The sequence below is a fragment of the Nuphar pumila genome, chromosome 5 (assembly GCF_984573655.1).
Source record: "Nuphar pumila chromosome 5, dmNupPumi1.hap1.1, whole genome shotgun sequence".
In the NCBI taxonomy this organism is placed as follows: Eukaryota; Viridiplantae; Streptophyta; class Magnoliopsida; order Nymphaeales; family Nymphaeaceae; genus Nuphar; species Nuphar pumila.
Window position 1 is genome coordinate 122,102,240 of NC_143253.1, and position 11,940 is coordinate 122,114,179.

Consider the following 11,940-nt stretch of genomic DNA (forward strand, 5'->3'; position numbering starts at 1 on the left):
AGATAGCTTCACAGATGAACAATGTGGTTATGCTTTTCTTTTGTTTTTTTTTACATTTAATGGTTCATGCACTCTAATTCTTTTTATACAATTGTCTCGACTATTCTTACTTATTTAATAAAATTTGGCTTGCTATGGTATGAATGATAAATGCAAGTTCCTTAATGGTTTGTTTTGGTTATCCAATTGTGAGTGAAACTGTAAATATTTTTACATTGGTTTAAAAAAAAATCTTTATTTTTAAGGGGTATGAGTTGGAGTCATTACAGTATGAGTCACTGACTTGTATTTGATCTTCTAATGATGTTATTACAGTTTAGAGGAGTAAACAAGCCTAGTTGAATCAAATTTTAGGTTCATACATGCATTGTTAAGAAATAGTGAGTTCAAGCTTGGACTTGCTTTGAGCCTAGTCTGCCAAGTTTGTACTTTATTTTCTTTGAGCTTTACATCAAGTCGCAGCTCAATTTGGAACTTAACCTGTTTATTATCTTTGTCATCAATATAATGAAATGTTTTCGGACTTGGAAGTATTTTATGCAGCGCAAGGTTGTCCAAAAGAAGCTTATGTGTATGTATTTATGATTCAAACAGCATAAATTAGTCTTCTCTTAAGCACTTTGTTCAAACTAAAAAAGAAGAAGAAATGTAATAACTAATTCTTAACTAAAATAAATGAGTTTTATTTCCCATGGGCACACACTTAGGCATTGCAAATGATCCGTTCTAAGTAAAGAATAATGTTGAAAGAGGAAGCTAGAGATGTCTTATCATGAGAGTTAAGCAAAGAAAGATGGAGGGATGTAAAGAAGTGGGATATTTTTTAATAATCTAAATTTAATTTAAAGGTAAACTTAATGGTTTTAAAATAACAGTTGCACACACAACACATGTACTTGCATACTAAGTGAAACAGGCTTTGGCGATAGTAATGCTTCTTCTGTTAAGCTTGGCTTGATTTCTTTTCAGACTTAAAATTAGCATTTGAGCTTGCATTGTTAGCTTAACAGAAAAATTTCAGCGAGTCAAACCTGAGTCAAGCTCAAATAACTTGATTTGATTACCACCCCTGTACCATAATTTACTGGTGATTTGTTATTTAATTAACATTTTGATGAATGATGATCCGCTTTCACCTAAATATATTGAATAAGTATAAATTGACCTCAAATTTAATATGATTAGCTGTTCTAGCATCAAATTGTCAAGCTATACATGCAGACTGTTGAGATATACGTAAATGAGGCCAAACTAATTAAGTTCATTAATGCTGATAATTGATTGTGTAAGATACCAAATAGATCTTGATAATTTCTATGATACTGGATACTGGGAGTTTCTGCTCTTGGAGGGAGGGATATAGCAAGTTCATTGCTATTAAACTGTGTGCTCTTACCGAACAAATATCATTCTTTCATGGGTCTGGATTCGATTTGCTTTTCAGTAATTTTTGCTTCAAATCATTCCTCTATAGGTTCCATTCCACGTGGTTTTGATATGACCAAAGTTGCGAAATCTACTTGTACATTTTATATGTGGACATTTTCAATGTATGCCTTACCCAGAGCAAGTCCAGAGCCTAAGAGGCCTAGCCTGGATTATCAGTTTGGATGTGATTGGGTCCAGATCGTCATATATGGTTTGGATCAGTATCAGATCTGACTCACTGATTCTACTCTATCATTGATTCCATGTAAGATATATGTGGCTCACTATGCTCTATTAATTCACAAGTTTCTATGACTTGAATGTATCCTCTTAGCTTATCTCATAAAAGAATCACTTTTGGTGCCTACCCAAGGGCTTCACATTCATGGCCTTGGGGGTCGTATATCTTGTTAGGAAAAACCACGAGCAAGAGACAATCAAAAGGAGTCAAAGAACAAGAACGATCAAACAAAACACAAGAAGAACACAGATTTATGTGGAAAAACCTCTCCTCAAATCCGAGAGAGAGCAAAAAACCACGGCCGCCCAGAGAGAAATATTATTACTCTTAATAGACAGTTACAAGCTCGAGAAAGAAAAACGAGAATATAAATAAGGCAAGGGCGACAACCCTAACCCTAACCAAATCGGGTCGGATACATTGAAAACTGGGTCCCAAACATAAGCCTCAAAAAAAATTTCTTCTGGGGGGGGGCGCTGCCCCCCTATAACCCCCCGCCAGGGGCGCCCCCCCTGGACCCGCACCGGGGGGAGCCCCCGGACCCCCCTTCCTACAAGGGCAAAAACAGTGAATCAGGCTCCACAACTCATCATATCTTAAGTTGACAAGATGTTGCGAGTTTGATACTCAGGGTGTGTGTTCCTTGCCACAGGGCCGAAGCTGGGTGCTTCGCTTGGCGGGCAAGGTTTCCCCTGGGATTTTACCCCGACGATGATTGAGTAAACAGTGTTTTCTACGATGCCCATAAAATTGTCCATCTTCTGTCAAATTATCCAAAAAAATCAAGTTATTCTACAGGGTTTTCTTTAAAATAGGCTTAGCCAGACTCCACCTGTTTACTGGAAAGAGTAGAGGCCTATCACACCAACGGCGGCTCCGCTTGTCTGGTAGGAGTAGCTAGTGCACGCCACCTTCTATTGGGAAGTTTCTGGTTCAAAACCCAATGACATAGTTGTGTACATTGTGGGTGGTGAGGATGCCAAATCACTTGATCTGCTCTCCAGATTCACCCATCTAAGCTGGTGTTCAAAAGTTACAGATAGGAGGTTGGGACCCAGAAAGAATAATGTGCGTAGCTAGTGCATATGGGCAAACATAAGATGATCCAATAAACTTAGTTCATTCATTCTTTTGGATAGAACGAGATGACACCAATGAGGCAAATGTACCCTTCTAGGTTGGTTTTGCATAAGTTATAACTAGGCGGTTGGGACCTAGAAACAATAATGTGCATAGTGCATATGGGCAAACATAAGTTGGAGACAAACTGTTCTTGGCGTCTGCTACTTGAGCCTCACCGGGATAACATAGTTTAGAAGCTCATCTACAGGATGTTTGAAAAATGACTTTTAAATATGAATGGTGTCTTCGGCGCATTAATTAAGAAGGCCTTATAAAGCATTGTTTTTGTAATTAAGGATTAAATTACCCTTGAATTTCTAAAGTGGGTCGGGTTTGGGTGGGATGTAGGTTAAACCCACCCAACCCAACTTGAACCCAACTCAAGGGTATTGGATCACGCTGCTTTTGTGGGCCTTTTGTAATAATGGGTCGGATTGGATATTGGATCATACTGTTTTTGTTGATCTTTTGTAATAATGGGTCCGATTGGATAAGCACGTTGAACACACAACATATACAATTTGCAAGAGGGACAATGGTGAGGCCACATTGTTCTACCTTGTCATGATCTACTTTGGCAACATTTCTCATAGAACAGGATGACTGCAAAATTTGTACAAAAGGGATGCTTGTCAAGAACCAACTGGGCCCCTAGTGGCCCCATGTTTGCCCTCCAAGAAGTGGGACTCTATGAAAGGTTTTCATATGAAAGCCCTGTAGGAGCCCATAGTAGGCCAAATGAGAGCCATCATGGAACCAAGACCTATTTTCATATGTAATGGGTCATTGCACAAGAAAGGAACGGGCCTAGTTGGCAACACATACAATTTATACAAGAGAAAATATAATCTTTCCCCGAAACAGGCAAAGAAATGCACAAAGTTCAAATATGACACTAGTGTGGACATGGATACAAGGATACAAGACCTCTTCAACCTGAAAGTAAATGGCATATTTGCTTAAGCCAAGTCTTCATAAAAACAAAGCCATGTCTATCCTGTAACAACATAAGAAAACTTGTCTTTCACAAAATTGAAAGAAACAAATGAGTGCATATTTCAACTAATGAGAAATCACAGTCAATCAACATATGCAAATCAATTTTTTGTGCTCTATGTTTCGGAATATCACAAGTCACAAACAACAGTATGAGCATGAAGAGCCATTCTTTTGATCTCAATGGCCACGACACCAAATAAAAGCACCTGTAAAGAGTGCATAAGAACAATTTCATTATAGTGAAACATGTCCCATTACATGGTGAAAACATTGCTGCACCATGATCCATGTTAGAGGACCAATGTTGATAAGCCCCATAAGAAGCAGCATTAAAACCAAATAGGCAAGGAGAACAAAAATAGAATTACAGCAACCTCTAGTTACCTTTATCAACAAATGCCTCAGACTAAAAGATGAATTTCTTTGCAAATAAATCCAATTACAAATCACTGGCAATCTAACATGTAGGTTATATATGCTCATGACCAACCAGGCTCATGCACCAATACAAGCTGATCAATGAAATCCTCATGTAAAAGAACCAGCATGACCTGCTGCTATGGATGATCCCACTGTTCCAGTACCATCCCTAAGACCATCATTCACAACCATTAACGCCAATATTAACATCACATCACGACCTTTGTTCCCTTCTTCCAACCAGGCTAGACATAAACGGTCAAGATCTCATCCACAACTGCCACTTTACTGAAAACAAAAAACAGAACTATATCAAATACCAGGAAATTGTAGGAAGCATTTTCATTCTTCTACAAGAAAAGTACCTACTCAGTATTTAACCAAGAAATGAACTGCAGCACTCTGGTATTCACAAAAGGAAATAAAAAAACATTATAAACTGGCATTCACATCACTCTGATTCCAATGTTATGATGGCCAAGCCTCGTAAGCTCACCAAACAGAATGTCATATTAACTTCTAAGTAGCACCAAATTAAAAAAATACTATGACAACTATGTCACATAGGTGTGGGTGCGGGGATTCGGCACTTCCAAAAAACCCGTGCGGCAGGGGAAAAAATGTAATATATATATATATATATATATATATATATATATATATATATATATATATATATATAAGGGGGGTCCGGGGGTTCCCCCGGCGCGGGTCCAGGTATGGTGATAAATAATAAGATCAGATTAAGACCCGGGTCCGGACCCGAAGGCCCGATTAATACATTGTCCCATGTATAGTTTGTGAAATTTTATACCAGACCCGAGTTCTAATTAAGACCCACAAATTTTCAATCTAAAAATTATAAAAAATATGGTTTTACTGGGTATATAGTCCGGTTCTGATCCATGTAGTTCTTATCGGGTCCAAGTATGATTTTTCTTATAATGGACCTGATTAGACCCGGGTCTGGACCCGATACCATACCCAAAAAGCAGTTCCAAGTCTAGTACAACCAAGGTTCAAACCAAACCCGACCCATTGACACCCCTAATGGTAAAATCATAATTGAAAAGTATTATGTAAAATATCAGGTCATTTTGTCCATCTAAAATTGTTAGGGCTGTCAATGGATTGAGTTTGACCCGGACCCAACCCGTAAAAGACCCCATAGGGTTTGGGTTTGGTAATAAAGAAAGAGGTCCAACTAAAATCTGGGTCAGACCAAAGAGTCCGATTAGTATATGACACCAGGTATGGTTTGCAACATTTCTTACCAGACGCAAGTCTGACTCGAACTCCAATTAAAACCCATGGGTTTTTCAATGCAAAAAGATTAAAAAATATTATTTTATCGAGTATGGACCGAGTCTGGTTCACATAATTCTTATAAGACACATGCATGGTTTTCCTGTAACAAACCTGTTCGGACCCAATATTAGTACCTCAAAGTCAGGTATGGGTTTGGACCGATCTGGGTCCGAACCAGGTTCCAAATGGTTGACACTCCTAAAAACGGCAGATAATTTTCATGACAGTTTCAACAATATCGTGATAATTTTCACACTGTCTAATAATAAACAATTTAAAATCCTGAAAATTGGGACATTACTCCAAAGTTCCAAACATGTATCGATGGGAATCTTTTGACAAAATGTTTGAAACTTAAAAACAGCCATATGGCGCGATTTTTTGAAATATCGTAATAAAAGCGTCTATATCATTAAATCGCGATATTTCCCTTTAATGAGAAATGTTGCAAAAAATGCATGCAGCTAACCGTTTTTCGGAATCGGAATTAATTAGTAAGGATCCATTAAATATCACGCATCTTTCTAGGCGAATTAATTGTTGCTTTAGGATGATTGGTTTGCTGCTTTAGGAAAAAGTGTTCCAAAATTGAAGCTTTGGAAAGTGGAACTTAATTAATTTTAATTAAAGTTTTGAACTAAAACCTTTAATGGTATTTACTTATTTTTTTCAATTTCTCCTTTTATATTTTAAAATTTGACTTAATTAATGTTAGCCAAAATTTTACTGAAAATATTGCAAGAATAATAAAACTCTATAAAATCCCATGAAAAAAATATTTGCGATATTTTCCCATTTTAAACATGTCAATACGGTCGAAAACTGGAAATCTCTCTTTCTCTCTCCGTGTGTGTGTCGCTAAGAACAATGGGCTGCAGCGAGGAATCAGAAGCAAGACCAACTAGAGAGCTTCCCCACGAGATCATCATGGACATCTTGAGGAGGTTGCCCGCCAAATCACTGATGAGTGTGAGGTGCGTCTGCAAGCAATGGGACACCCTCACCTGCGACCCTTCCTTCATCGATTCCCACCTTCAGTTCGCCCTCCTCCAACGGCCCCCTGATCTCATGGTCACCCCTCAAGATTTTTTTAAAAAATTTCGCAGCACATTTTATAGGATAATTTTTTTTAAAAAAAATAAAAATAAAAAAATGGACCAAAATGACCTTGGGTGCGGTCAACGCACCCAGGGTCGGGTTGACCGCACCCAGTGCCGCACCTGCACCCGTGTCGAGTCGCGTCAACGCGGGTGCAACACCCTGCTAGCCAAATCCCTATGACATAGTATGACAACTACTAAGTGCTAACCTAAGTAACCGGGACTCGATAAAGCAGGTGCCGCACCCGCGTCGACGCGACGCGACGCGGGTGCACGTGTGGGTGCGGCACCGGGTGCGGTCAACACGACCCTGGGTGCGGTCAATGCACCCAAAGTCATTTTCATCCACATTTTGGACGTTAAAAAAAAACCCTGATGAAAAGGAGTGATTAGGGCAAATTTTTTTTTTGCCCAAATCTCTTCTCTCCTCTCCTCTCCCGCGCAGCTCAGCTCGAGCCCTCTCCTCCTGATGCCCCAACGCCACCTTCTAAGCTCCTCATCTCCCTCATCGCAGGTACGTCCCTCTCGCTCTCTGCTTGTGTCGGCAGGGAAGGGGCCGAGCCCCCCCTCTCGCTCTCTTGTTGGGTCGGCAGGGGAGGGGCCGAGCCCCCCCTCTCGCTCACTTGTTGGGTTGGCAGGGGAGGGGCTGAGCCCCCTCTGCTCCCTCTGTTTTCGGTTGGGGAGGGGCCAAGCCCCCCCTCTCGCTCTCTTGTTGGGTCTGCAGGGGAGGGGCTGAGCCCCCCTGCTCCCTTTGTTTTCGACAGGGAAGGGGTCGAGCCCCCTACCCTGTTCCTTTTGATTTTAGGGGAGGGGCCGAGCCCCCCCCTTTTGCTCTCTTGTTGGGTCGACAGGGGAGGGGCTAAGCCCCCCCCCCGCTCTCGCTCTCTTGTTGGGTCGGCAGGGGAGGGGCTGAGCCCCTTCTACTCCCTTTGTTTTCGGCTGGGGAGGGGGTCGAGCCCTCGTCCCTGCTCCCTATTTTTGGTAGGGGAGGGGCAGATCCCCCCTCCTTGGTGATTTTATATCAAGATAATGTGAGTCTGTATAATTGATTTAAAATTTTGAATGTATTTTTTTTTTGTTTTTAGGATAAAAATGACGGATAAAGGGAAAGGATTGCATCATCTTCATCCCAACATGTGAGTTCTGCTGCTAGTTTTGCTGATAGTTGTAGTGGGATTGATGATGTGGGGGCACTATGGATACATGTAGATAAACTTACAAAAACTGGAGAAGGAGGTGGTGGAAACAAGAGATTTCAATGCAAGCTCTGCAAAAGAGATTTTGTTGGGTCTTACACAAGAGTGACGACTCATTTGTTGAAGATACCAGAACATGACATTTCAGCTTGAAGAAAAGTTGATGAGGCAATGCGAAGACAATACAAGAAAATACAAGAAGAATATGAGAAGAGAAAGGCAATGGCCGATTCTTGTGCAGTTAGTGTGCCATTTGCAAGCCACCAAGAAGATGCTGAAAAAAAAAAGTCAATGTAGAAGGTAGATAAACGATACAAGCATCATTCAATACATATGGAAGAGAAAAATTGGATAGAAAAGTTGTGAGGTATTTTTATTCCAGTTCACTCCCATTTCCAGGTAGCATAATTATCCCCATTCAAGAGATTAGAAACAAGAACAACACCTGGGTTATCAGAATGATGGAGATAAAATGGAGAACCTTCAAAGTCAAAGGTTCGATCTGATCGCGCTCCAGATGAATCGTTGGATGATCCTTCATTTGCCAAGGAAAACTTGATTAAGATCCTGTTTCACAATAGTGGTGACGCAATGACTGAGTGATAGCTGAGTTTCTGAAGGTGCAGAGGAACCTGCTCTGATACCATGTGAAGAGGAAATCCTTTAATTTTCTTTCATACGTATATCAGTTACATGAGGTGGAATATATATCTTACAACAAAGTAAAATGTTACAATAAAGAAAAGGAAATAATTTTCATGGATATGGACGTTATCATATTCAATCCAGAATCCCAATTGATGCTAACCAATTCCTTGATTAGCGTGATTCCGTAATTCTCTCTTGACAAAATCCGTCAAACAAAATAAAGAAAACCCCTTAATCATATATATATATATATATATATATATATATATATATATATATATATATATATATATAGAGAGAGAGAGAGAGAGAGAGAGAGAGAGAGAGAGAGAGAGAGAGAGAGAGAGAGAGAAGCTCACCCTGCTGTCGATGGTGTTGGTGGGGGCTGCCGTCGATGGTGTTCACACAAGCAAAACACGAGAAAAATCATGAAAGTAACCCTAATGCCACATTTTTACATGTGACATATGGGTAATTAACGGGAATGAGCTTGAACAACAATGTCTAAGCTCGTTATTACCTTACCATCCAGACGATGAAAAAACTCTCATCTTGCTCCTTAAGGGAAGGAGCTTTTATCTCCTTCCTGAAATTTTAGTTGTGAATCGCCATTACAGATGGGAAGGACTTTTATTTAAGGCTTCCAAACTCCTTCCCATCTAGAAAATGTGGGGCCCACGTTCTGGAAGACCTTCCTGAGTCCAAGACGAGGCACCAATCCAAACGTGACCTTCTTGGCGTAGCTGATGCGTTCTTTTAGATATCTGATACGATACCAACAAGGCAAAATGCACAAAGTTGGTGTTTACAAGTTATATCTATGAGGTTGGGACTGCTCAGAAGGGCCCCCGCACACTGATTAGGTGGGTTGGCTTAAGGCGTTCAAGCTGGACTTCACGAGTTTGACACCTATAGGATTCACATCCCTTGCAACAAGGCTGAAGCAACAGACAGTCTGGTGGGTGGTCTAGCTTGGGGTTCTACGCCGTCGGTGACCATACCTCGGCCGATTTGCTGATCCAGCATTGGGATTAATTCTTGAGTAATATATGAAATAAAAAGGAAACGAGTAGTTTAGCCTACTAGAAAGAATGAAGTGCGCATTGCACAAGGGCCTGATACGATGGAGACGAACCACAAGTGACATACGCTAAACTTAACCCCTATATTCTTTTTAGATAAATCTGATGTATCCCTACTAAGTTGGTGTTCAAGATAGTTGCTATTACAATGCAACACTCGGTCAGAGCTGGGTCAGGATGTTTCTTTAGTCCTTGATCCATGACATGCGAACATGCACCAAGCAGTAAAATTCTGTGGTATGACGAAAGTATCAACCCTGTTAGACATGTAGCCTAGAAAATAACTTTCTGGCCACACCCACCAGAGTTGCCTGAGTGGCAGCGCTTGGGGAGAAGGTGCTGCTGACCCTTTCATCTCAGGTTCGACTCACACCGGGTGTGCAGGTGCCTTTTCACTGATGGACTCTGCGAGTTCGCTTGGGTGTCTGTGACCCCACTGGGGGTTTACCATGAAGAGACGTGTGCCCATTAAGTGACCCGGGAAGGGTTCCTCATCGTAAAAAAAACTGTGGCCAGCAGAGTTATACAGTCCTATTTAATTGCAAAAATCTCTCTCACTGTAGCGAACATGACCAAATTCCTGGAAATATTAAATGTATTTTTACTAAATTAGTGATGTTGCCACGTTCTGGCCAGACCAGACTCCCATCTACATTTTGTAAGATCATAAAAATACTATGATCATCAATTGCATCTCTCTCTGTCTCTCTCTCTGGCTTATGCATTTGAAGAGGACAGAAATCCCCAAATGGTGCCAGCGAAAGCAACTGAAAAAGTTTGCTTCATTTTTTCACTTTTATGCCAAGCTTTTTCATCATACATTGGAAAGTAGGGAAATTAATGCAACCAACCACCTTCCCCGTGCAGGGTACTGGCGCCAAACCGGGTTCGGACTTGAGCTCTTCTCTTTGCATAATATGATCAAGAAGAAGAGTGCTACTGCTTAGACATCAAGAGATGGAAACACTGAGAAGAACAAAAGCCAAGAAACGAACACAAAGGGAGTCGACAACATAATGCATTGGCATCAAAAGCAACTCATATTATTATTCATGCCTAGACACATACATTCCCAATACATGCGACAAACCATATCCACCAATAGATGCTAACCACGTGGGTGAAGATTCTCTATGGAGAGTACAAAATAATTTGCTGCTCACGTGGCATCATCCCTGAGCTACGTTGGATCAATTATTGCCTATTACCTCTGACGTTCATCACTACCACACCAACATGACTACAGACCTATCAAAACAACTCCAAATGCACCAACATCACTACCATGACATCTCTTACTCTTCAACCTTACTCCACCTTGGCCTCTTCTTCTGCCTTGCTCTCTTCCTTCTCTGATGGCGTCTCTTCCACTGGCTTTTCTTCTACACTCTCCTCGGGCACTGCTGGTGCAGCTTCGACCGTGACGGTCTCCGAGACGGTTTCAACAACCTCCTCCGGGGTTGCAACTGGCTCCTGTGCCGCTTCTTCAGTTTGTGGTGCAGCTACATTGTCTTCATCTACCTTCTCCACTGATGTCTCTTCAGTTTGAGTGACCTCCACTTCCTGCACAGCAGCTTCCTCCTTGGGTGGCTCTTCTGTTTGCGCGGGGACAGCATCTGCTTCCACTGCTGCCACCTCTTCTACTACTTCCTTGGTCTCTATCTGTTCCGGAACATCAACGGTCTCCGGTTTTGCTTCCTCTGTTGGTGCTTCTGTTACTGCCTCCGCTGTCGTTTCTTTTGCTTCCTCGCTTAGCACTTCGGAAGCCAGTGTAACTGCATCCACGGTGGCGGCTTCGGTAATGGGGATCTCGGTTACCGGGGTCACCTCCGGCAATGCTGTCACTTCTGCAACCTGTAAATCAAGTTCTCTAGTTACTAAACATGATAAATTCTTGTAATTGAAGATGACCTAATGCGGCTAAAAAGATTAATAGGGATATCAAAGAACGATCTGAGAGGGGGAAAGTTGGGTTTCACATAGAAACTCTAGTGAACCACCTACGATAATTTATTTCCACAAATCAACCAAAAGAATGATTCAAATGCAGTGATCAACACTAGATCGTTCTCCGCAACCGACGCTAAAGATCAAGATTTTCTTCTCAGGTGTGTGCGCAGGCATGTGTAATTTCTGAAAGCCAATTCCATTTGAAAGAAGGAACAGCTTGAGTTGAGACCTTTAATCAAGGACTCATGCTTTGAATTTTAAGTGGAAGAGAAATATGGAAGACCAACATGGTGCTTAGGACTATATGACTCGTCAAAACAAAAAAAAAACTAAAGGCAGCTTAAAACACATCTAACCACTACAGTCTAAGCATATATATATATATATATATATACATAGAGAGAGAGAGAGAGAGAGAGAGAGAGAGAGAGAGAGAGAGAGAGAGA